The 26706-nt window shown below is 44.2% G+C and overlaps 1 protein-coding gene across 1 annotated transcript in view; it reads left to right on the top strand.

Moving 5' to 3' along the window:
- The window catches only part of lypd6b (LY6/PLAUR domain containing 6B), a 119527-nt gene that overhangs the window by 65082 nt on the left and 27739 nt on the right, over window positions 1-26706 (top strand). The window contains exon 3 of the mRNA XM_078404408.1: window positions 9145-9228. The gene's annotated coding sequence lies outside the window, so the exon portion shown is untranslated. The remainder of the gene's footprint in view (window positions 1-9144; window positions 9229-26706) is intronic.

Genomic DNA, 26706 nt, shown 5'->3' with positions numbered 1-26706 from the left:
CTTAAGTTGCAGTGTGCATAGGCTCCTAGAGTGGGAACAACCGATTCTGGTCTTCAAAAGGCCATCAGGTTACATGGTACAACGTCAGTCTGAAGAAGGATCCCGAACCAAAACGTCATCCATCCTTTTTGCTCCAGAGATGCTGCCTGACCCGCTGAGTTACTCCAGCATTTTGTGTTTAACTTCAGTATAAACCAGCACCTGCAGTTCATTTCTACACAAATGCTTATTGATGTTGGGTTGTCTTTCTATTCTTTCTTTCATTGCATTTGATCATCATACTCTGATGCTGGTGTAACGTTTTTAGCCGTATCTTTTCTTCCCCTAAATAATTATGTCTACTTGTCCAGGAGGCGAGGCCACACTTGCCAACTAGGATGTGATTTGCACCAAGATGGTCCATTGTGCTTCATCTCACTCTATGGACAAGACATAGGTAGCTCTCAGCTCAATTAATTGCTTAACAAAATTAATGTGCTGCTAAGTGAAGAAAAATGTACAGAAGTTCCAGCCAAAAGGTATCACCTCACATTGTAAAAAAATTAAATCCCCCTATAGATCCACTATAAATGCCATTATCGTGTCCATTTCCATAGGGAACAGAGATACAAGTTATTCATACAAGCTCTCACTCACGCTCTGGCTCCACACACAGATTGTCCCTTTGCACCTCAATTTTCTTTCTCTTCCCTTGATTACCACCTTGCCTTCAATATACTTAACTAATAACCATATAACATATAACCATATAACAACTACAGCACGGAAACAGGCCCGTTCGGCCCTACCAGTCCACGCCGACCACTCTCTCTGACCTAGTCTCATCTACCTGCTCTCAGACCATAACCCTCCAAACCCCTCTCATCCATATACCTATCCAATTTACTCTTAAATAATAAAAGCGAGCCTGCCTCCACTACTTCCACCGGAAGCCCATTCCATACAGCCACCACCCTCTGAGTAAAGAAATTACCCCTCATGTTACCCCTAATCTTTTGTCCCTCAATTCTAAAGTTATGTCCCCTTGTTGGACAGTGATGCTCAGTGATTTTCCTTAATCTGCCGACCAGTGCCATTTTGTGTTTCTCTTTGCATTCCTAACTTTTTTAAGTAACCCAATTACACATTCTGTACCGTTGGAAGGCTTCTCGTGTTTCAGTTCTCTAAACCTGTCTTAAGCTACCTTATTCTCCTTTATCTAACCCTCAATAACCCTTGACATACAGGGCTCCTTAAGCTTATTGGCTTTACCCTCCACCATGATAGCATCACGTTGACTCTAAACTCTCACTGTTTAATTTTTGAATGACTCCTGCTTCTCAGAAGTAGATCTATCTGCAAGTAGTTGCTTCTCATCCTGTCTGCAAGATAATAGCTTATCAAATATTGCAATCAGTTTTATCTCAGTTGAAAACCTTAATTTCAGATCTATCCTTATCCTGCACCATAATTACCCTAAAACGTACAGAGTTATGGTGTGTGCCTTAGTAATTTTTCACAATGCGTGTGCATTTCCATGTATGGAAAATCCATTCAAAATGTATGCTTAAATGTGATTTAAATATAGATGGCAAATCAAACAGTAGGGATTGTTGTACAAGCTCACCTGCTTCAATTAATGAAATCGACCATCCTTGCCTGGTGTGTGGTTCTAGACTTTGCAACAGCACAACACAGCACAGCTGGTAGTTGCTTCCTCACAGCGCCAGAGACCCAGCATCAACTCTGACCTCGGGTGCTATCTTTGTGGAGTCTGCACGTTCTCCTTGTGACTAAGTGGGTTTGCTCTGGACGCTCCATATTCCTCCCACATCTCAGGCACACGCAGGCTTGCGGGTTAATTGCCCCCAATGTGTCGAGAGCGGTTGAGAAAATGGGATAACCTAGAAATAATGTAAACAGGTGATCGATGGTCGGCATGGACTCGGTGGACTGAAGGGCTGCATCACTAAACTAAACTGAACTGAGCTAGAGGGCAATCTGAGATGCACAATAAGTACCAGCTTTGTCAGCAATGTTCACAATCTCCTCCACGATAAACATAGCTGTAGACTTCAACTCATTTCTTGCCAGCAGCAGCAGACAGGGAAAACTATGGCACACTAATTCTATTTTATGCCAAATGATTGTGCTTAATGAAAGTTCAAAACGAAGCAGACAGGAAGAATTTCAGATTGCCAGGGACCATTTATACTGCTATTTTATCTTGCGTGGCCTGTGAAATGTTATTTCCAGGCAGCACCGATTTCCACTTTAAGATGTCTGACTTACCTTCTCTAATACGCTGCAAGCTGTGGACCTGTTGGACAGGAAGCCCAATCTATATGACAAGCACGGCAGAATATAATGGAACGTTTCCAAAATAAATCATTTGAAGGGATCGTGGCTCCTGTCTGTCTGAAGCCCACTGACCTTGGTGGAAAGTTTGAATAATGGGAACAAAAAGTTTTTCAAAACAAATATATCAATGTGGGGGAACTGAGCATTTTGGAGATATCTCTGTTTTGAAAGCCATTACCTTTTGTTACGGGTTGCACTATGTTGTGAGAGAAATGGAAGAAAATTGAAGTCCGATCTTCATGCCAAGATTCCTTTGAGAAGGTATCGGGCAGTGAGGTAGTTCAGCCCTTCTGTTGAGGAAGGATCTCACTGACTACTTAATGCTGTTGGTTTATTTAATCCTGTTTTTTTTCCCATCTCCTGGGCATGATGTCACTCTGCCAGTTAACATACTTGAGCGACTGCGTGGTCGGAGAATGATTATGTCCGTTAGCAGAATCGCAAACTGTTGCCAAATAATCGACATGTATTTGCAAGCATTTGGCCACCAGCTGTGAGTTCCTTGAATGTTTTAGAAAGACTACAGGATTCTGTTTAATGGCAGGGATTGAGTTCAAGCATTTGCAGATAAGCCCTACTACAATTGGCACTTTTTCTACTGTATTCGCCCTTTTGGGCAGGGAGGGATGAGCTCCATCAATCGGCAGCTGTCTGACTTGTTGATAAAAGCCCATGAAAAGTTTTCTTTTGTCTATTATTTTCCTGCCTGTCCTTGGCACTCAAACATAGTGCATTAAAATTACATACCTATCTATGTATCCAAACTACCCATTCCGCTAACTTAATTACCCACCTTCTCTTCTAACTAAATACTACCCACCCGAAGCAAAATCCTATGTTAAAGTCAAGTCAAGTCAAGTCAATTTATTTGTATAGCACATTTAAAAACAACCCACGTTGACCAAAGTGCTGCACATCTGACCAGGAAAAAAAAGAAACATACAGTGGCAGGCAGCCAAACACAACGGCGCGGCCATCTTGAACAAAATGTTAATTCAATCACCCACAGTCCAACAATAAAAGCACTAAACAGGCACCCAAAATTACCCAACCCCAAAACACAGTCCAACAATAAAAGCATTAAATAGGCATTCAAATCACACACCCCAAAACCCCCAAAAACACAGTCCAACAATAAAAGCATCAAACAGGCACTCAAACCACCCAACCCCAAAAACACACAAAAAAAGAAACATCCATCAAAGAAACATCCATCACAGTGAGTCTCCTCCAGTCCTCTCTCTCCTCACTGTGATGGAAGGCCACAATGTCTTTCCCTTCTCCCGCTGTGCCTCGCCCGCAGTCAGGTTGTTGTGGTTGCAGGCCGCACCGGACGGTCCACAGCGGGCCGAGCCCAAGGCGCGTCGCGTCGCAGCCGCTCCCGCAGCCTCCGAAGACGGCCGGCTCCGCCGATGATAAGTCCGATCCGGGGCGGGCGAACAAGCTGCTGCCGCTGTTGTTGCACGTCGGGGCAGTCGTGGCTCCCGACATTGAAGCCCCCGCCCAGCAGAGAAATATCCCGCGGCCATCCTAGGCCGCGCCGGACGGTGAAATGTCCGCGCCCCATGCCCCGCGATCCGGGGCGGGCGAACACGCTGCCGCTGCCGGAGCTCCCGATGTCGGCATCCACGCGGCCCGAGCCTAAGGCAAGTCGCAGCCGCTCCCGCAGCCTCCGAAGACGGCCGGCTCCGGTGGTGGTAAGTCCGATCCGCGGGCTCTGCGAACCAGAGCCCTGGAGGCCGACAGCTCCAGGAGTTGGGCCGATGGTAGGCCGCAGCAGGAACGGAGACACGGCCCAGAAAACAAAGGTCGGGTCTCCGTTCTGAAGGGACACATATTTACAGTGTTAGTTTCCCCCTCCCCCCCACATACACACATAGTACACAAACACAAAAACACCACATCACAACTACAATTAAGACAAAAAAAACCAACAAAAACACAAAGACAAATGGACCGCAGGTGAGCGGCAGCTGCTAGGGCAGTGCCGCCATTTTGGTGAGACCATTATTATTCTCTTCCCTTTTCATTGCCCCCTCAGGATGTTGCTTGACCCACTGAGCTATTCCAGCACTCTGTCTTTTTTTTTGTAAACCAGCAATTGCATTTTCTTCTTTCTACATTATCCAACCGTCCTTGAGACTATTTTGAGACATCCTGAATTTGTCCAAAGAACAATATTGCTCTTTTTAAACATGGTTGTAGAGCAGTAGGAAACACAGAGGGGGAGCAGTGAAAGAGGATGTTGCAGAACTCCCATTGGAGAGAGGAGTAGAACTTCTTCAAAGTAGGCATACCTTGAGAAGATTTTGGTAATGGAGCAAACAAAATATGTAGGAAGGAACTGCAGATGCTGGTTTATACTGAAGATAGACACAAAATGCTGGAGTGACTCAACGGGCCGGGCAGCATCTGTGAATAAAAGGTCTGAAGAAGGGTTCCGACCGAAATGTCACCTATTATTTTTCTCCGGAGATGCTGCCTGATCTGCTGAGTTACTCCAGTCTTTTGTGCATATCGTCAGTATAAACCAGCATCTGCAGTTCGTTTTCAGCACAATATAAATTGTTCTTTTTTTTTTCTTCCCATAATCTTACTCTCCTGTTTAAATAATCTAATGTTCACCCAGCTTGTGCATACCTAAATACTCTAAACTCCCTCCTTAGCTAACCCAACCTAATTTATGTTAACTGATTTACAGCAGTGCATCAGAGTTTCCGGGATGAAGTGACTTTAGGTATTCAGATAGTGGAACATTGAGAAGACTGAGGGGGGATCTTATAGAAACATATAAAATTCTTAAGGGGTTGGAGAGGCTAGATGCGGGAAGATTGTTCCCGATGTTGGGGGAGTCCAGAACCAAGGGTCACAGCTTAAGGATAAGGGGGAAGTCTTTTAGGACCGAGATGAGAAAACATTTCTTCACACAGAGAGTGGTGAGTCTGTGGAATTCTCTGCCACAGAAGGTAGTTGAGGCCAGTTCATTGGCTGTATTTAAGAGGGAGTTAGATGTGGCCCTTTTTGCTAAAGGGATCAGGGGGTATGGTGAGAAGGCAGCTACAGGTTACTGAGCTGGATGATCAGCCATGATCATATTGAATGGCGGTGCAGGCTTGAAGGGCCGAATGGCCTACTCCTGCACCTATTTTCTATGTTTCTAACATGGATCGCAAGATAAGAAACTTGATTTGTTGACGTGGTTTCACAGGTCTTTCGTGGTGTTACCATCACAGTACCCAAGAACCTAGTTGAGGGAATGTTTTGGTCAATGGTCACCCACCTTCCCCCAAAATAATACAGTTGTAATCCTGGTTGCTAACCGTGTTAACTCCCCTTCCCATTCTGACCTTTCTGTCCCGGGCCTCCTCCTTTGCCAGAATGAGGCCACACACAAAAACTGGGAGAATAGCTCCTCATATTCCGCTTGGGCTGCTTATAACCCAACGGTATGAACATTGATAGAAACAAAATGCTGGAGTAACTCAGCGGGTCAGGCAGCTTCTCTGGAGAACATGGATAGGTGACTTTTGATTTGGGACCCTTCTTCAGACTGATTGTAGGGGGGGGGGGGGGTATGAACATTGAATTCTCAAATTTTAGGTAGCACCCCTTCTTTCTTTCCCCTCTCTTTCCTATACACATGGATACACATCAATTTCTCACACCATCCCACACTTCCTTTCCCTCCAATCAACCCCTCCCCATGGTTCCCCTCCACCTATATCCCTTCCTCTGGCTTTTGCCCCTCTCTCTGATAAAACACCCTTTTATCTCCTTTTCATTTCTAGCCTTTGTTAGATTTGTGCATAAATCTGGATGAATCACATCATTGTATCCTCCTATCACTTGTGTAGGAAGGAACTGCAGATGCTTGTTTAAACCGAAGTTAGACACAAAAAGCTGGAGTAACTCAGCAGGACAGGCAGCGTCTCTAGAGAGAAGGAATGGGTGACGTTTCAGATCGAGACCCTTCTTCAGACTGGTTAGGGATGAGGGAAACGAGACTTCATCGTCTATATCTCTCATTTCTCTAATCCCTAACCAGTCTGAAGAAGGGTTTCGACCCGAAACGTCACCATTCCTACTCACCAGAGATGCTGCCTGTGCCGCAGAGTTGTTCCAGCTTTTTGTGTCTATCTTCTGTTTGAAAAAGGCGATTAGTTGAAGAGACAGATAACAGTGGGTAAGAAGTTGGCCTAAATTCTGGATGTATAAAGCCAGAAACAGACAGGACTGTGTTCACCAGTTTCACCTGTGTTCAAGTGATCAAGATATGGCTAGATAGAGCTCTTAAGGATAGCGGAGTCAGGAGGTATGGGGAGAAGGCAGGAACGGGGTGCTGATTGAGAATGATCAGCCATGATCACATTGAATGGCGATGCTGGCTCGAAGGGCCGAATGGCCTCCTCCTGCACCTATTGTCTATTGTCTATAAGAGCAAAGCAGCTGCCACATCATGGTAAGATGCATCCAGTCAGAATACTTTCTAAAGCCTTCTAAGTATTCTAAAATACTTCCGTCGAAGTTCAAGAGAATCCTCGTGGACATGCTGAATCTTCTCAAATGCCAAAGAAAGTAGATACACTGAGCCGCTGACGGCATGCTGTTGGGAAGGACTGTACTGGCACTTTGCTCTTAAAGGCAAGATTCTTTTTTAAATGCTTGCAGAAATAAAAGCTCTCCAGAAGCAACACATCTACCAGCAATCCCTTGGTCCAGTTGTAAAAAAAGAAACAAATGTTTAATGACAGGAACACAGATATTTTCCTCGGGCTTCACAGCATTTTCTCACAGCTTTTCTCTGCGGCTATTAACTGTGAAACCCATTTTATTTGTAACTCGCAACAAACAAATGACTGCGGAATTGCTCCATAGCGCTGCTGTGTAATGTATATCCTGCTGTGACATTGTACCAACCCACAAGTCCTAAGTGCCTCTCAACCTGTCAACAGCTGTAGCTGCAGACTGGTTGGGAGACCAAACTGAGCTACAGTACCATATTTTATGAAAGAAGAGATAAATGAACAGAGTTTGAATTTGTTTGCAATTTTTGAACGCTAAATATTAAAGCCCCCTGAACCTGAAAGAGAGAACATTTTGAAAATATCTGTGGGTAAAGGCAAACATAGGACAAACAGTACAGGATAGCAATAGCCCTGAGCTCCATAAAGTCCCAGCCGAATTTGACGCCAAGTTTAACTAATCTCCTCTGCTTGCACATGATCCATAATCCTCCATTCCCTGCATATCCATGCACCTATCTAAATGCCTCTAAAATGCCACTATTATATCTGCCTCCACCATCATCTCTTGCAGTGTGTTCCAGGCACCCACAATCTTACGGTTAAAAATAACATGTCCTACACATCTTTAAACTTTGCCCGTCTCACCTTAATGCTATGCCCTCTCTTGTCTTTGACATTCCCACCCTGGGACCAAGGTTCTGATTGTCTACCCTATCTATGCGTCTTATCATTTTATATCCCTCTATCAGGTCTCCCGTTAATCTCCAGTGCACCAGAGAAAATAATCCAGGTTAGTTTAACCTCACCCTTATAGTTAATACCCTCTAATCAATGCAGCAATCTGATAACCTTCTTCAAAACCAAAGGGGTAAGAGGGTTAGAGGGGATCAGAGGAAAAAATAACCCGCCCAGAGCATGGCTGAATTCTGAAACGCAATGCCTGAATGGATAGTGGAGGCTGGTACTCAGGGTTGCCAACTGTCCCTTATTAGCCGGGACATTCCGTATATTGGGCTAAATTGGTTTGTGCCATCCATGACTGCCCTTGTCCGGTATTTGGCCCGGGGGACGATGTAGGCCCAGATGCTGAAGGCCCCGTCGCTGTAGGCCCAGACATTGTCGGCCCAGGGGCCGCTGTAGACCCAGACAGTGTAGGCCCCGCCTCCCGGCCCAGGCAGCAGCCATTTGTGGAGCGGGAGCATGTGTCCGCTGGCTGGGTGAGGTCACGTGATGTCACCTTTTGTCCCTTATTTGGGAGAGAGAAAGTTGGCAACCCTACTGGTACTGGTCTTGACGAGTATTATTCACTTCTATGTATCATTAATGCATCGAAAAATACAAACCAATGACCAGTAAATGGAAATAGTGTAGATAGGTGGTCGGCATGGACTGGTGGGCTGAAGGGCCTGTTTCTGTGCTGAACAACTATGAATCCATAACTCTGTGACTCAACAGAGATGCAAAGAGTGTAGAGAAGATTTCAGAGGATGTTGCCAGGTCTTGAGGGCCTGAGCTGTCGGGAAAGGTTGGGCAGACTAGGATTATATTTCTTGGAGCTCAGGAGGAGGGACATGATCTTACATTGTTTTCTTTTAGGATCATGAGGGGAATAGAGAGGGTAGATGCACAGTCTTTTACCCAGAGTAGGGGAATGAAGAAACACAGGTTTAAGGTGAGAGGGTAAAGATTTAAGAAGAACCCGAGGGGCAACCTTTTCACAGAGCGGGTGGTGGGTATATGGAATGTGCTGCCAGAGGAGGTAGTTGAGGCAGATACTATAACATTTAAAATATTTTTGGACAGGTACATGAATAGAAACGGTTTAGAGGGATATGGGCCAAATGTGGGCAGGTGTGAATTGTGCAGATGGGGGCATCATGGTTGGCATGGGCATTGGGCCAAAGGGCCTATTTCAATGCTTTATGACTCTATATATATATATATATATATATATATGACTCTATAACAGCTGAATCGACATGTACCAAAAAAAAACGTGTTTGAAGTGAAAGTTTTCACCTGAACTATTTGCTGAATGCTTAGGTCTGTTCTTCCACAGGGACACTGAAGCACAGGAGACAGACACAAAAGGGAAAGACAGTGCAAACTACTTCGGCAAAGATAAAGACCAGACTGGATAGAGGTATTTAAAAGGAGGTGACAAAAAGTATCCAATTATCCAGAACATGGGGATTATTAATGTGGAAGCCAGCAATAGATCAAATAAAGAATTTTGGTGGAATTTCCTCAGAGTGGTGAGAATGTGGAACTATGTACTGCATGAATGGGTTGAAGCATTATTGCTGCAATTAAGGGGAGATTTTGATCTACAGATGACAGAGAGAAAATGTACTGGAGGGATGCGGGGTGGGGAGAAGTAATTAGAATTGGGTGGAGTTTAACCACAATCATAAACCAGTTTAGCCAAATAACCTGTTTCTGTGGAATCCCTGGAATTCTGTGTAATACTACAATGAATTTTAATAGATCTGGAAAAGATTTGGCTTAGAAATTTAATCATGCAACAAATTTCTTAAATCTCCATGTGCAGAGTTCCAAGTTGCGAATTATAGTCATATAGTCACGGAGTGAAACAGTGTGGAAACAGGCTCTTTGGCCCAGGGCCGTCTTAACGCATGGGCCTGATGGGCACTTGCCAGGGGGCCCACGAGCATAGGGGCCTCTTGCTGATCTGTGTATGTTAAGTGACTCGCAATAAATAAATACTACTTTAAAAATGTAGGTTCAATAAGTGCTTTTTTCCGCAACATTTTCGGCCACTAAGTGCTTCTCACAGCGATCTGTAAGTGCTTTTCGCAACAATGTAGCACCCTAAGTCCATCGCTAAGTGCTTTCCGCCGGCACGACAGGGGGGGGGCTGGTAGGGAAAGGGGGGTGGGGGAGAGTAACGGTAGGGGCCCCATAATGCTGTAAAAACGGCCTTGCTTTGGCCCAATTTGCCCCTCACCGGCCAACATGTCCAAGCTACACTCGTCCCACCAAGTTTGGTCCATATCCCTCCAAACCTGTCCTATCCAAGTACCTGTCTAACTGTTTCTTAAATGTTGGGATAGTCCCTGACTCAACTATCTTCTCTGGCAGCTTATTCCATGCACCCTCCACCCTTTGTATGAAAAAGTTACCCCTCAGATTCTTATTAAATCTTTTCATCACAATCTAAATCATCACAACAGTTTATAATATTGACCATCAGTATCAACCACAAATCTATTGCCCGTTGACATTCAACAGTATCACTACAGTGGACACCAGGGACTGCAGATGCTGGTTTACAATAAAAAACCACGAAGGGCTGGCAAAACTTACTGGGCCAGGCAGGATCTCTGGAGGATATGGATAGACAATGCGATTTATTCACAAAATGCTGGAGTAACTCAGCAGGTCAGGCAGCATCTCGGGAGAGAAGGAATGGGTGACGTTTCGGGTCGAGACCCTTCTTCAGACTGATGTCGGGGGTGGGACAAAGGAAGGATATAGGTGGAGACAGGAAGATAGAGGGAGATCTGGGAAGGAGGAGGGGAAGGGAGGGACAGAGGAGCTATCTGAAGTTGGAGAAGTCAACGTTCATACCACCGGGCCGCAAACTGCCCAGGCGAAATATGAGGTGCTGCTCCTCCAATTTCCGGCGGGCCTCACTATGGCACTGGAGGAGGCCCATGACAGAGAGGTCAGACTGGGAATGGGAGGGGGAGTTGAAGTGCTGGGCCACCGGGAGATCAGTGGCGTTAATGCGGACCGAGCGCAGGTGTTCAGCGAAGCGATCGCCGAGCCTGCGCTTGGTTTCGCCGATATAGACAATGCGTCAGGTTGTGGCGCTTCTTCTGACTGATTATAGAAGGGGGAGTGAAAGCTGGAAAAGAGGCTGGAAAAAAACAAAGCCTGGCAAGTGATTGGTGGATAGATACAAAGACTGGAGTGACTCAGCAGGGCAGGCAGCATCTCTGGAGAGAAGGAATGGGGTGACGTTTCGGGTCGAGACCCTTCTTCAGACCCGACCCGAAACGTGACCCATTCCTTCTCTCCAGAGATGCTGCCCTTCCCGCTGAGTTACTCCAGCTTTTTGTGTTTTAAACCAGCATCTGCAGTTCCTTCCTGCACATTAGGCACAGTCATATTATCAGTGTAAGATAGTGAACCACATAGAGTCCGTACATAAAAGACAGATGTTTTGTCCCAATTTGGCTTTAATCCTTATCTGAATCTTCCAAAGAGCCAAACATCCATTCCCAGAGGTGCTATATGTACTCATACTCTTAACTCTACCTCATTCGGTTACTTCATCAATGGACTGGTGTTTTTGCACTATTTAGTTTTGCTCTGCAGTCTTGCACCATTCTGCTATTTCGCACTCATTTTTGTACATGTTTTTTTTATTACTCTAAGTTCACTGTTTATTCTGTGAGCTTCATGTGAACAAGAAATGTCATTGCACCCTTGTGTTTATGACAATAAGTTCATCTGAATCTGATTTGGTGACGACGAACTTCTGCAATGAACCAGAAATGAACTTCAATGTCTTCAATGAACTAGCAAAGCCTTTGGACCATTGGGAAAAGGGTATTTGAAGGTGAAGATCTCAGTGCTTGCACAAAACTGATGGTGTATCACTCACGATCTTTACCCTCATGTGGTTCTGATTTATTTACAGCAGGCATCTCTATGCACTAGATAAATATCACTAAGTGGTGGCACAGTGGTAGAGTTGCTGCCTTACAGCGCCAGAGACCCGGGTTCTATCCTGACTACGGGTGCTTGCCTGTACGGTTTACATGTTCTCCCCGTGAGCTGCGTGGGTTTTCTCCAGGAACTCCGGTTTCCTCTCGCACTCCAAAGACGTACAGGTTTGTAGGTTAATTGGCTTGGTATAATTGTAAATTATTCCTAGTGTGTGTAGGATAGGGTTCATGTGGGGGGATCACTGGACAGCGTGGAGTCGGTGGGCCAAAGGGCCTGTTTCCGCACTGTATCTCTAAAACATTACTATCCCCTTAAAATCTGCCAAATTCACTGGATGGAGAAGCAAATCAACATCATTGTCCTCTCCCAGATCCATATTCCATGTATTGTGGCCCTGGTTTCACTCAGTTGGTTATATTGAGCAGGCCTTGCTTTCTGTGAGTCGAACAACAGATTCCCAAACCAAGCAGTCTGTTCCCAGTGGGAAGAGATTAATCCAGGGAAAAATTAAAAGATTCAAGGACCTGCTCAAAGTTTCCTTGAAAACATGCACCATCCCCTTGGAATGGAAATTATCCTCAATGTCAAGAGGATGGAGAACCAGAGGAGGACTGCATTGTGAAATGTTCTCCTCTGCTATTAAGGGTGGATGACAAAAACGATTTCCATCCCAGAATCTAAAATTTATCCCTCAGTCAACATTACTTATAAGTACTGTGGCAACAATCTTTTAATGAAACATTGAGCAGTGGAGTTAAGAATTTGGAACGATATTTGGTCAATTGGAGTACTCCTATGGCATTCAACAAAAACAATAGCCTGGCATTTGATTGAGTGCTTTAGAGATGGACTTTGCAAAATGGTCCAGTATTATTTCTTCCATCACAAGCATTAAGAACAAAATTTGGCACTGGCTGTATTGGAGAATTATGTTCTCACAAATTCCTTCTATTGACTTTACCTTCCACTTAAATATCAACAGAACTGGTCCAGCCCCCTGCCCCTCAAGCTATTGTAAAACAATGCAGAAATTTGAACTGCACTGAACAAACTTGCATTTAGAAGTCCATAAATCATTGGACCGGTTACATCGATATCAGAGAAATTGTAGATGGAATGCATAAACGGGCCAAAGTCTTAAACTTTCTTGAGTCTACTTCACTTGTTGATGTTTGGCAGCGTAAAAGAATAGAAGAAAAAAGCTGTTGAATTTGGCCAACTTGGCACTGTGTCAGAACAGTGGAAATCAATGTATTACTACAGAGGTTAACTAGAGTCTGGGAGACATTGTTTATTATTCATGTGACACAAAAATCACATAACACAATGGACATGTAAAATGAACAGGAAATTGCACCTCTTTTAAAATTGTAAAACAGAAACATGGCAATAAACAAGTCTGAGCATTTAGTTTGAGAGATGCAGTGTGGAAAAAAGCCCTTCGGCCCACTGAGTCTGCGCTGACCAGCGATCACCCGTACACTAGCTCAATGTTGTCCCTGTTTTGCATCCTACACACTAAGGAGAATTTACACAAGTCAATTAACCCTCACACCTGCATGTCTTTGGAATGTGGGAGGAAACCGATGAAAACCCACTCCGTCACAGGGAGAACATGCAAACTCCGTACAGACAGCACCCATAGTCAGGATCGAACCAGAGTCTCTGGCGCTGTAAGGGTTGCAGGGCGTCTTCTTCTGCTTGAGCGAAGAGGTTGATGTTGGCACCAAAGATAATAGAGCAGAACAAGATAGACCACTCGACCCTAAAAACCGTAGTATGTCATGGCCCCATTTTAGTAGGCAGAAACTTGCAGAAACATAACAAAAATCTGTGAATTGATAGATGAGATATATTCTGCATTTTAATGGTATCATCACACATACTGTTCCCCCACAACACTGATTACACTACAGAGGCATAGCGAACGGTGGGTTTTGCCTACTAAAATGGCGGACGTTAAGCTCCTCTACATACTACACTTCAGTGTAGGCGATTTCAACGGAGTGGTCCATCTTGTTCCTCTAGTATCTTTGGTTGGCACTCTCCTCCTGCCTCCTCGGGCCTCCACCCTTGTGCGGCCTTGCCTCGCTGAAAGGGCGATGAGTGGCTATTGAAAAGTTGCATGAGGGTGTTTGCATCTTGTGTAACTAAACGCTAAAGTAGCGCTGTGGAATGCGGATAGTGGATGTCGGTGGGGGACAATAAATGCACTGTGGAGTGTGAGTAAAGTGCTGCGGTGCAGGGAATGCTAGCTGACTTGGCGTGTGAAAAGAGTGCGACGACTTAATGGCAAGAAAACATTGGGTGTTTACATTGAGGAGAGGTCTGACGCTGAGAGAGAGGATTGCTGGGAGCAGTACGAGCAGGAGGGTTAAGGATTGTTGTCAAGGGTCAAAGGAACAATCTTTCAACACACTTTGGAGCCCCCCATTCCTTTTTTGTTGGAGGGAAAAATGATTGCAGGGAATGCATTTTTTCTAAGAGACGTATCCTCCTTTACATGGGTCTTGAGAGAAGTGCCAGAGGTTATGTGGGTCAGTGCATGGGCTACTCACATCTCTCGCACAACTCCCGTGTGATTAGTAGACGGCCTTTTTAAAGAGAATATTTTATTCAACAAAAGATTCAAGGGATGAAAAATGGTCTTAGAACTTTCTGAAAAGTTAGCAAAATTACAATCAAAGACTAGAGGGCATGGCTTTAAGGTGGTGGGGGGGGGGCGGGGGGCAACGTTTAAAGGAGATTTGCAGGAGGGGTGTTGGTGGAGGCAGATATGATAGAACATTTAAGAAGCTTTTAGATAGGCACATGGATATGCAGGGAATTGGGAGAAATGGATGACATGAGGCAGAGGAGGAGATTAGTTCATCTCGGCATTATGTTCAGCACAAACATTGTGGGCTGAAGGGCCTATTCCTGTGTTGTAACTGTTCTACGTTTTATGGTTCTTAATATCTTTCTTGTGTGCACTTTGCGTTTGACTATCTTGCCAAGTCTATCGAGGCCTGTTCCTGTGCTGTACTTTTCCATGTTTTATGTTCGAAAGACAATAGACAATAGGTGCAGGAGGAGGCCATTCGGCCCTTCGAGCCAGCACCGCCATTCAATGTGATCATGGCTGATCATTCTCAATCAGTACCCCATTCCTGCCTTCTCCCCATACCCCCTGACTCCGCTATCCTTAAGAGCTCTATCTAGCTCTCTCTTGAATGCATTGAGAAAATTGGCCTCCACTGCCGTCTGAGGCAGAGAATTCCACAGATTCACAACTCTCTGACTGAAAACGTTTTTCCTCATCTCACTTCTAAATGGCCTACCCCTTATTCTTAAACTGTGGCCCCTTGTTCTGCACTCCCCCAACATTGGGAACATGTTTCCTGCCTCTAACGTGTCCAACCCCTTAATAATCTAATACTTTTCGATAAGATCCCCTCTCATCCTTCTAAATTCCAGTGTATACAAGCCTAGTCGCTCCAGTCTTTCAATATATGACAGTCCCGCCATTCCGGGAATTAACCTAGTTAATTAACCTAGTTAATTTACATTGATCCACTAGTTAAACCTAACTGCTTTGGGTTGTTGGATGTCCTTCAGCAGGTACAGTGGCGGAGCGGGAGAGTTGCTGCCTCACAGTGCCAGAGACACGGGTTCAATTCTGCCCACGGATGCTGTCTGTGTGGAATTTGTATGTTCTCCCTGTGACCACGTGGGCTTTCTCCAAATGCTCCGGTTTCCTCCCACAATCCAAAGACCTTCTGGTTCACAGTAGGTTAATCAGCTTCAGTAAAATTGTCCCTGGTGGGTAGGATAGTGTTCGTGTACGGGGTAATTGCTGGTCGGCACGGACTCAGTGGGCCGAAGGGCCTGTTTCCGAAGAGGTACCACAGTTCCGCAATATCCTCCAAATCCACTGGCAGGGTAATTGAACCACCCCAGCACGAAGACAGTAAAGAAGAATGGTTTAGAGTCCAGTGTCCGACAAGCAAGGAAGTTAGCTGGCGGCAACTTCCGGTTATGAAGTTTGCTGAACACGTGGCCAACACCAGATTCCTGAGTGGAGTAAACGAAATGTGGAGGAAGGAACTGCAGATGCTGGTTTACACCGAAGATAGACACAAAATGCTGGAGTAACTCACCGGGACAGGCAGCATCTCTGGATAGAAAGAATGGGTGATGTTTCGGGTCAAGACCCTTCTTCAGACTGACTTCAGACTCCAGTCTGAAGATGCTGCCTGGCCCACTGTGTTACTTAAGCACTTTGTTAAATCAAGGCTGGAAACTGAGATTTGCCCAGTAGGTCCAAAATCTGAACTTTTGCTTTGCCAAAAAGATCACTGTAATTCACTTGTAATTTATGGCTAGAATGCTCTGTGACTATTTTCATTCCCATTTCCCTATCCTTATTTTGTTGCTGACCAAAAGTATGTTTAAGAAGATCTACACCATTCATTGTATTCCTCCTTGATATTATTTGTAGACAATACTTCATAGGTAAAGAAGTATCCCGATTTGATGAAATATTGAATATTACAAATTTCAAGATTCTAATAAGTGGGTCATCAGGAACTAAATCATTAAAAAAAAAAATTAAATTTATTAAATGTTATTATAACAGTGAAGTCCACAGCTACCCACCTCACAGTTCATTTGTCGACTTATGCAGACTCCTGACACAGCACTTTTAACACGTTGCCAATAACAACCTGTTTTCGGAGCTAAACCTGTCAGAAAGTCTCAAATATGATGACAATGCCCCTTTCAGGACCAGCATATCAGGTTTGTGTCCGGTAATTTCAAACCAATTAAGCCCTGTCGAATTTCAAAGAATCTTTTGATTTTACAAACCTTTGTTCTAATGACGGTGGGTTTGGATAAGTTGAGAAGTTGGTTGCTATAGTTATGTAAATAAATGTACAATGCTATTTAAAAAGGGGGCACTTGGCATGGCTTGGCAGACACTTCCATTAGCATCAGTTCTTCCATTAAAATAATGACAGCGCTTCAACATTCAATCTTTGCTTGTGAAGCATTTCATGGCATACTGAAGTTGATGTCCATTTTAAACAACCAAGATAATCGTGAAGTTACTATGTCAAAGGTTTCAAAGGTCTTTTATTGTCACATGCACCAATTAAGGTACAGTGATATGCAAATTACCATACAACCATACGATAAAAAAGCACCAAGACACAGAAATACATAAAGGTTAACATAAACATCCACCACAGCAGATTCCCCATATTCCTCACTGTGATGGAAGGCAAAAAAGTCCAATCTCCGTCCTCTTTATTTCTCCCGCGGTCGGGGCAGTCGAACCAACCATCGGGGTAATCAAAGCTTCCCCGCAACTGGCGGTTGAAGCCCCCGCGTGGGGCAATCGAAACTCCCGCAACTGGGCGGTCGATACCCCCCCCCGCAGCTTGGAGTTCCCGATGTTGGTCTCTGACCAGAGACCGCAGGCTCCGTGTGATGTAAGTCTGCAAGCACCCATGGTTGGAGCTCCGAGGTCGATCCCTGGGCAAAGGGATCACCGGCTCCGCGATGTTAAAGTCCCTGTAGGCACCCTCCAGGACTCCAGCAAAGGCCGCCAACTCCTCGATGTTATGCCGCAGTGGCGGACGGAGATACTCAAAAAAAATCGCATCTCCGTCGAGGTAAGAGATTAGACAAGGTTTCCCCCAACTGGAATATGGGTGGCACTGTTTCAAATCTCTGCCCCAGAAACATCCTGACATTCAGAGGTATTTAAAAAAGTTAAAATGAAAGTAACAGTCACATTTTTGTTTAACAAAATAAAGACATCAGTTAAATTAAAACACGTAACCGTTTTAAAAAGATTAAAGTAATACAAAATAATTTTTAATGACTTGGTAGATCCATGTCACCATATTGTTGTATGTTTGTTATCAATAGATCCCATTCAATATACCCTGCGATTCTCTCTCTCTCTCTCTCTCTCTCTCTCTCTCTCTCTCTCTCTCTCTCTCTCTCCTCTCTCTCTCTCTCCTCTCTCTCCTCTCTCTCCTCTCTCTCTCTCCTCTCTCTCTCTCTCTCTCTCTCTCTCTCTCTCCTCTCTTCTCTCTCTCTCTCTCTCTCTCTCTCTCCTCACTCTCTCTCTCTCTCTCTCTCTCTCTCTCTCTCTCTATTCTCCCTCTCTCTCTCTCAATTCTCTCTCTCCTCAATTCTCTCTCTCTCAATTCTCTCTCTCTCTCTCTCTCTCTCTCTCTCTCTCTCTCTCTCTCTCTCTCTCTCTCTCTCTCTCTCTCTCTCTCTCTCAATTCTCTCTCTCTCTCAATTCTCTCTCTCTCTCTCTCTCTCTCTCTCTCTCTCTCTCTCTCTCTCTCTCTCTCTCTCTCTCTCTCTCTCTCAATTCTCTCTCTCTCTCTCTCTCTCTCTCTCAATTCTCTCTCTCTCAATTCTCTCTCTCTCTCTCTCAATTCTCTCTCTCTAACAAGATCAAAAATTGTAATTGAAATAAAGTTATATGAATTACTCTGATGTTGTTAGTAGAAGTCAATGAATGTAAGTTCTACACACACATATAGAAAATCTGCAATTTTGTGGTTAAGGTGCAGCTATACGTCATCAGGTCTGCTGCTCCAAGAAGTTCTAATTACTGTAACATCCTGTAGGTTAGATGTTAAATGCCATGAGATGTCTTACACGTAAGAAGATATATTCCCTCACTAATTGTTTTTGCAGATTAGAAAGGACTTTATCATTTTAAAAGACATAACTAAAAGATTTGAATATATGACATCTGAAGTGTGAAAGAGATACCTTCTGGGCTAGGGGTGACTTGTACAAAAGGGACGGGTTACATCTTAACAGCAGGGGGACAAACATTCTGGCAGGCAGGTTTGCTAGTGTGACACCTGTGGCTTTAAACTAAGTAGTGGGGGGAGGGGTTGAAAAATTGTGAATATGAAGATGAGGTAAAAAAAGGGAATACAGGAGATATTGCAAAAGACTCTCGGAAGAATGGGAACAGAAGTTCTAGAGGGGAAAAGAAATTAAGGGCAGGGCCAATTGTGACCGATGTGAGAGGGGAGGTGAATACAGAAGTTAAAGTGTTGTACTTAAATGCGCGTAGTATAAAAAATAAAGTGGATAAGCTTGAGGCTCAGTTAGTCATGGGCAAGTATGATGTTGTAGGGATCACTGAGACATGGCTACAAGAGGACCAGGGCTGGGAACTGAATATTCAGGGGTACACAACGTATAGAAAAGACAGACAGGTGGGCAGAGGGGGTGGGGTTGCTCTGATGGTAAGGAATGATATTCATTCCCTTGCAAGGGGTGACATAGAATCAGGAGATGTTGAATCAGTATGGATAGAAATGAGAAATTGTAAGGGTAAAAAGACCCTAATGGGAGTTATCTATAGGCCCCCAAACAGTAGCCTCGACATAGGGTGCAAGTTGAATCAGGAGATAAGATTGGCGTGTCAAAAATGTAATGCTACGGTGGTTATGGGAGATTTCAACATGCAGGTAGACTGGGAAAATCAGGTTGGAAATGGACCCCAGGAAAGAGAGTTTGTAGAGTGCCTTCGAGATGGATTCTTAGAACAGCTTGTACTGGAGCCTACCAGGGAGAAGGCAATTCTGGATTTAGTGTTGTGTAATGATCCTGATCCTGATAAGGGGACTAGAGGTAAAAGAGCCATTAGGAGGCAGTGATCACAACATGATAAGTTTTACTCTGCAAATGGAAAGGCAGAAGGGAAAATCGGAAGTGTCGGTATTACAGTATAGCAAAGGGGATTACGGAGGCATGAGGCAGGAGCTGGCCAAAATTGACTGGAAGGAGGCCCTAGCAGGGAAGACGGTAGAACAGCAATGGCAGGTATTCCTGGGAATAATGCAGAGGTTGCAGGATCAATTTATTCCAAAGAGGCGGAAAGACTCTAAGGGGAGTAAGAGACACCTGTGGCTGACAAGGGAAGTCAGGGACAGCATAAAAATTAAGGAGAGGAAGTATAACATGGCAAAGAAGAGTGGGAAGACAGAGGATTGGGACTCTTTTAAAGAGCAACAAAAGTTAACTAAAAAGGCAATACGGGGAGAAAAGATGAGGTACGAGGGTAAACTAGCCAATAATATAAAGGAGGATAGCAAAAGTTTTTTTAGGTACGTGAAGAGGAAAAAAATAGTCAAGGCAAATGTGGGTCCCTTGAAGACAGAAACAGGGGAATTTATTATGGGGAACAAAGAAATGGCAGACGAGTTAAACCGTTACTTTGGATCTGTCTTCACTGAGGAAGATACACACAATCTCCCAAATGTTCTAGGGGTCGGAGAACCTAGGGTGATGGAGGAACTGAAGGAAATCCACATTAGGCAGGAAATTGTTTTGGGTAGACTGATGGGACTGAAGGCTGATAAATCCCCAGGGCCTGATGGTCTGCATCCCAGGGTACTTAAGGAGGTGGCTCTAGAAATAGTGGAAGCATTGGAGATCATTTTTCAATGTTCTATAGATTCAGGATCAGTTCCGGTGGATTGGAGGATAGCAAATGTTACCCCACTTTTTAAGAAAGGAGGGAGAGAGAAAACGGGTAATTATAGACCAGTTAGTCTGACATCAGTGGTGGGGAAAATGCTGGAGTCAATTATAAAAGACGAAATTGCTGAGCATTTGGATAGCAGTAACGGGATCATTCCGAGTCAGCATGGATTTACGAAGGGGAAATCATGCTTGACAAATCTACTGGAATTTTTTGAGGATGTAACTAGGAAAATTGACACGGGAGAGTCAGTGGATGTGGTGTACCTCGACTTTCAGAAAGCCTTCGACAAGGTCCCACACAGGAGATTAGTGGGCAAAATTAGGGCACATGGTATTGGGGGTAGGGTACTGACATGGATAGAAAATTGGTTGACAGACAGAAAGCAAAGAGTGGGGATAAATGGGTCCCTTTCGGAATGGGAGGCAGTGACCAGTGGGGTACCGCAAGGTTCGGTGCTGGGACCCCAGCTATTTACGATATACATTAATGACTTAGACGAAGGGATTAAAAGTACCATTAGCAAATTTGCAGATGATACTAAGCTGGGGGGTAGTGTGAATTGTGAGGAAGATGCAATAAGGCTGCAGGGTGACTTGGACAGGTTGTGTGAGTGGGCGGATACATGGCAGATGCAGTTTAATGTAGATAAGTGTGAGGTTATTCACTTTGGAAGTAAGAATAGAAAGGCAGATTATTATCTGAATGGTGTCAAGTTAGGAGGAGGGGGAGTTCAACGAGATCTGGGTGTCCTAGTGCATCAGTCAATGAAAGGAAGCATGCAGGTACAGCAGGCAGTGAAGAAAGCCAATGGAATGTTGGCCTTCGTAACAAGAGGAGTTGAGTATAGGAGCAAAGAGGTCCTTCTACAGTTGTACCGGGCCCTGGTGAGACCGCACCTGGAGTACTGTTTGCAGTTTTGGTCTCCAAATTTGAGGAAGGATATTCTTGCTATGGAGGGCGTGCAGCGTAGGTTCACTAGGTTAATTCCCGGAATGGCGGGACTGTTGTATGTTGAAAGGCTGGAGCGATTGGGCTTGTATACACTGGAATTTAGAAGGATGAGGGGGGATCTTATTGAAACATATAAGATAATTAGGGGATTGGACACATTAGAGGCAGGAAACATGTTCCCAATGTTGGGGGAGTCCAGAACAAGGGGCCACAGTTTAAGAATAAGGGGTAGGCCATTTAGAACGGAGATGAGGAAGAACTTTTTCAGTCAGAGAGTGGTGAAGGTGTGGAATTCTCTGCCTCAGAAGGCAGTGGAGGCCAGTTCGTTGGATGCTTTCAAGAGAGAGCTGGATAGAGCTCTTAAGGATAGCGGAGTGAGGGGGTATGGGGAGAAGGCAGGAACGGGGTACTGATTGAGAGTGATCAGCCATGATCGCATTGAATGGCGGTGCTGGCTCGAAGGGCTGAATGGCCTACTCCTGCACCTATTGTCTATTGTCTACCTTTAGGCATATAAATAAAATTACAGCCTGGATAATGATCCTTGAAAATGCAAATCTATTAAAATGCATCTTTCTAATAATTGCTGCACATGCATAAGAAGAAAAATGGAAAGTTTAGTAACAAGTTAGGACCATTATTAGCTAAACTTTTCTCTGAGTATAGATAACTAGGCATTTTTTGACAGTTACAGTATAGCATTAAAACAGGTGAGGGATATTGGTCTGTGTTTATAGTTTCTTTCATCATATTCAATGGTGCAATAAAAAACTGACGTCAGTAAATCTATAGAAATAATCCACAAACCTTCTATCAATCGTATAAGAAAATAACTGCAGATGCTGGTACAAATCGATTTATTCACAAAATGCTGGAGTAAGGGTCTCGACCCGAAACGTCACCCATTCCTTCTCTCCCGAGATGCTGCCTGACCTGCTGAGTTACTCCAGCATTTTGTGAATAAACCTTCTATCAATCTGTCACTTGGGTTTCAGATCTCTCAATAGTCTCAATTTCCCTGAAGAGTAGAGCAGTGATTCAGATATAGTCTCACACTTGCTTGATAGGGAGCAGTGAACTTGGTGCCCGCACATAAAAATATTAAACACTGGATGCAAACGTACTTGAAGAGCACTAGTATGGAAGCAATAATGCCACTCCTTGTGTGATGTGCCAACACAAAACCTTGATCTCAAAAAGACTTAACTCCGCCTATGCTTTTAAGAAAAGTTTTGCTGTTCGAAATTAGATTGGGAGTTGTCCATCAGGCAAATTGTTTGTGTAGACACAAAAAGCTGGAGTAACTCAGCGGGACAGGCAGCATCTCTGGAGAGAAGGAACAGGTGACATTTCAGATCCAAAACGTCAACCGTTCCTTCTCTCCAGAAATGCTGCCTGTCCCGCTTAGTTACTCAAGCTTTTTGTGTCTATCTTCGGTTTAAACCAGCATCTGCAGTTCCTTCCTATACAAAATAATTGTGTATTTAGGTTCAAGTTTACTGTTATGTGTACCGAGCGAGGTACAATGAAAAGCTTTGTTTTGCATGCTATCAAATCGGATAATACTATACATAACAGGTATAACAGGTATAACAGAGCTTTATTTGTCGTTCGGTACCGAAGTACCGAACGAAACTACATAGCAGTCATAGAAAAAAAAAGAACACAAGACACATAACCCCAACACAAACGTCCATCACAGTGACTCCAAACACCCCCTCACTGTGATGGAGGCAACAAAACTTCCACTCTCTTCCCCACGCCCACGGACAGACAGCTCGTCCCCGACCGACCCGCACAGTCCCCGCACCGGGCGCTGAAACGTCCCGCGGCCGAACCGGGCGATGAAAGGCCCGCGACCAAGCCTTGCGCAGCTAAGTCCCGTGGTCGAGCCGCACCGGGCGATGTCAAGTCCGCAGTCGAGCCGCACCAGCGATGAAAAGCCCCGCAGTCGAGCTGCACCGGGCGATGTTAAGCCCCGCAGCCGAGCTGCACCGGGCGATGTTAAGCCCCGCAGCCGAGCTGCACCGGGCACTGTTAAGTCCAGCGGCCAAGCCGCACCGGGATGTAAAGTCCAGCGGCCAAGCCGCACCGGGATGTAAAGTCCAGCGGCCAAGCCGCACCGGGTGATGTAAAGTCCAGCGGCCAAGCCGCACCGGGATGTAAAGTCCAGCGGCCAAGCCACACCGGGATGTAAAGTCCAGCGGCCAAGCCGCACCGGGATGTAAAGTACAATCAGGCCAAACTCAAGCTCAATAGGTAGAGCAAATAGAGAGATACATAGTGCAGAATACAGCTCTCAGCATTGTAGTGCACCAGTCCCAGAGACAAAGTCCAATGTCTGCAATGGGGTAGAAGTGAATTGAACAGTATTCTAGCTTATGGAAGGACCATTCAGAAGCCTGATGACAGAGGGGAAGAAGATATTCCTAAGTCTGGTGTTGCGTGCTTTCAAGCTTCTATATCTTCTGCCTGACAGGAGGGGGGAGAAGAAGGAATGATGCAGTTTGCAGAGGTACAAAGAATGAAGACTGTCATAGTCCCATTACCAAAAAACATTTGGTCTGTATTTTATATTGTCTCTTAACCACATGTACAGAGAACAGCGCCCTAATCTTGTTTTATGGTTGATGTAGGGCCAACATTCTAATTTAATATAAGAAAATAACTGCAGATGCTGGTACAAATCGAAGGTATTTATTCACAAAGTGCCGGAGTAACTCGGCAGGTCGGGCAGCATCTCGGGAGAGAAGGAATGGGTGACGTTTCGGGTCGAGACCCTTCTTCAGACTGATGTCGGGGGGGCGGGACAAAGGAAGGATGTAGGTGGAGACAGGAAGACCGAGGGAGATCTGGGAAGGAGGAGGGGAAGAGAGGAACAGAGGAACTATCTAAAGTTGGAGAAGTCGATGTTCATACCAAGGGGCTGCAAACTGCCCAGGCGAAATACGAGGTGCTGTTCCTCCAATTTCCGGTGGGCCTCACTATGGCACTGGAGGAGGCCCATGACAGAAAGGTCAGACTGGGAATGGGAGGGGGAGTTGAAGTGCTCAGCCACCGGGAGATCAGTTTGGTTAATGCGGACCGAGCGCAGGTGCTCAGCGAAGCGATCGCCGAGCCTGCGCTTGGTTTAATAATTTAATAACTAAACTAATAATAACTAAATTAATATTATAATAACTGGGTGAGTTTTTTTTCCCCAAACATGGGATGTCTCTGACAAGACTAATATTTATTGTACAACTAAAATGCCTTTCAGAAGCTGGTTGGTGAACTGCCTTCTTCCAAACATACTCCCAATGTGCTGCAGCAAAAACAAATTGCTAGAATAACTCAGTGGATCAGGCAGCATCTTTGGAGAAAAGGAATAGGTGATGTTTCAGGTTGAGGCCCTTCTTCAGACTGAGGGTCAGGGGAAAGGGTAACGGGAGATATATTTCTATATCCGTCTCTATCTCATTTCTCTTTCCCATGACTCTCAGTCTGAAGAAGGGTCTCGACCCAAAACATCACCAATTTCTTTTCTCCTGAGATGCTGCCTGACCCGTTGAGTTACTCCAGCTTTTTGTGCAAATGGCAAGTTCAAAATTCTTCAAACAACTAGAGAATGCATTTTAGTTAATAACATAAATAACTTTATTAATTTATAAAATTAATTATAAAAGTAGTATAATTTAGAAATTAATTTATTTACTAAAATGTTGCTTTCTCAGGAATGTCAAAGCTCATTTATTCCCACATAGAGAAAACAGATATTCTCAATTTTTTAATTTAAATTGCTTTTAATCCTCAAGCTGTGGACAAGTGCAGACAGTTCCACTATAATACATGTTTCCATAACATGAATGGGATATAATGTGAGTGGAAAATTAGGAAACATTATTTGCATTGCGTGGGACAAATTGGTTAAAATGCCATTTTGATTAGGAACTCGAGAACCACTTATACATTGGAAATTGACAAGCAGGAAAAAAAGCTGCCTTGGATTTATGCAGTATAGGGGACAAAAAAAACCTCTTTCCATGTAAACCGCTCACAATATGCGGATGCCATTGACTCTAAAGAACAGCATCAGTTTCACTGTGGATGGTCACTGAAAGCAATTGCTTCCATTGGCCCTTGGACAATGCTACTCTATTGAATAATGTGACGTATAGTGTTTTTAGCTTGCTGTAACCAAAATAAACTTACTGGTATTGAAAAGACCTTTATCTTTTGGGAATCCTGTAGGAAACATAAGGTTGTTATTGTCTGAACCTCTCTAGCCTCTAACCCCCTTGCCCCCATTGACACAATTGTCATTATAACAGGAGGTTTCTTAAAGATGTATTTATCAGATTAGCAGAATTACCTTTAATAGTACTTGTAATAAATTCCAGAAACACTGGTGGGGATCTACGAATATTAGACAACTGTGGTTTGGTTCGGGGTGTTGATTGAGGACTGGCCCACCTGTAAACTAGTTCTGGAATGAATATTATACATCCAGTTGTTCATTGCTGGATTGTTTCAACTGTAAAAAAAAACATTTGGACGGGTAAATGGAAAGGAAAGGTTTAGAAACACATGGGCTATATGCAGGCAGTTGGGATTAGCATAGATGAACATGTTGTTCAGCATCGACAAGTTGAGACAAAGAGCCTGTTTCCTTTCTGTATTAATCTACAGCTCTGTATTTGAATGCAAGGATCTGGTGTTGCAAGGAAAAGGTGTAAAACTCATATGTCTGTGTATTTAAGCTGCATGAAATAATCAAAAGATTTTATAGGATTTCAGCAAGTAAATCCATCCCAGCCGCTAAAGCACTTTGAAAGATTCCAGAGATGCTTGAACTTGCTAATAGTCCTACTTGTCCTGTGCTTGGCTTTTTTGTATCTAAACCTGGATTGATTCACAAAGGCTGAGTGTGACGATGGATGACAGCTTTTGCTTGCTCTATTCTGCCATTGGCATGAGGTTGCTGTTTTGCTCTGGGCTACCAAACCTTCTAGTTAACACAAGCATCATTAATCCTTCATTGTACTGAAGTCTGTAATGGACAATTATCATTATGTAATACTGAAATTGGTCCACATTACTGTTGCATTAATCAATCATCACTTGAAACATTCTCAATTACATTTTTCATGTCCTCTTCGTGGTAATATTAAATTGTGTAATATATAACCATCCTTTCTGTTTCACTTACAGAAATAAGGTCATATGGAATAAGAGTAGAATTAGGCCATTCGACCCATCAAGTCTACTCCGCCATTCAATCATGGCTTATCTATCTCTCCCTCCTAACCCCATTCTCCTGCCTTCTCCCCATAACTTCTGATACCTGTACTAATCAAGACTAAATATTCCAATCACACATATCCTAGTTTCTTAAGCATGATTAAGCATTAATCACAACTTGTTCATGCTTTACATGGATTTCCAAATAAGTTAATTAGCCTACAACTCCAGTAGTTC

This window comes from Rhinoraja longicauda, chromosome 8, assembly GCF_053455715.1.
Source record: "Rhinoraja longicauda isolate Sanriku21f chromosome 8, sRhiLon1.1, whole genome shotgun sequence".
In the NCBI taxonomy this organism is placed as follows: domain Eukaryota; kingdom Metazoa; phylum Chordata; class Chondrichthyes; order Rajiformes; family Arhynchobatidae; genus Rhinoraja; species Rhinoraja longicauda.
The sequence above is the reverse complement of the archived record's forward strand: the minus strand, read 5'-3'. Positions and strand labels throughout refer to the sequence as shown.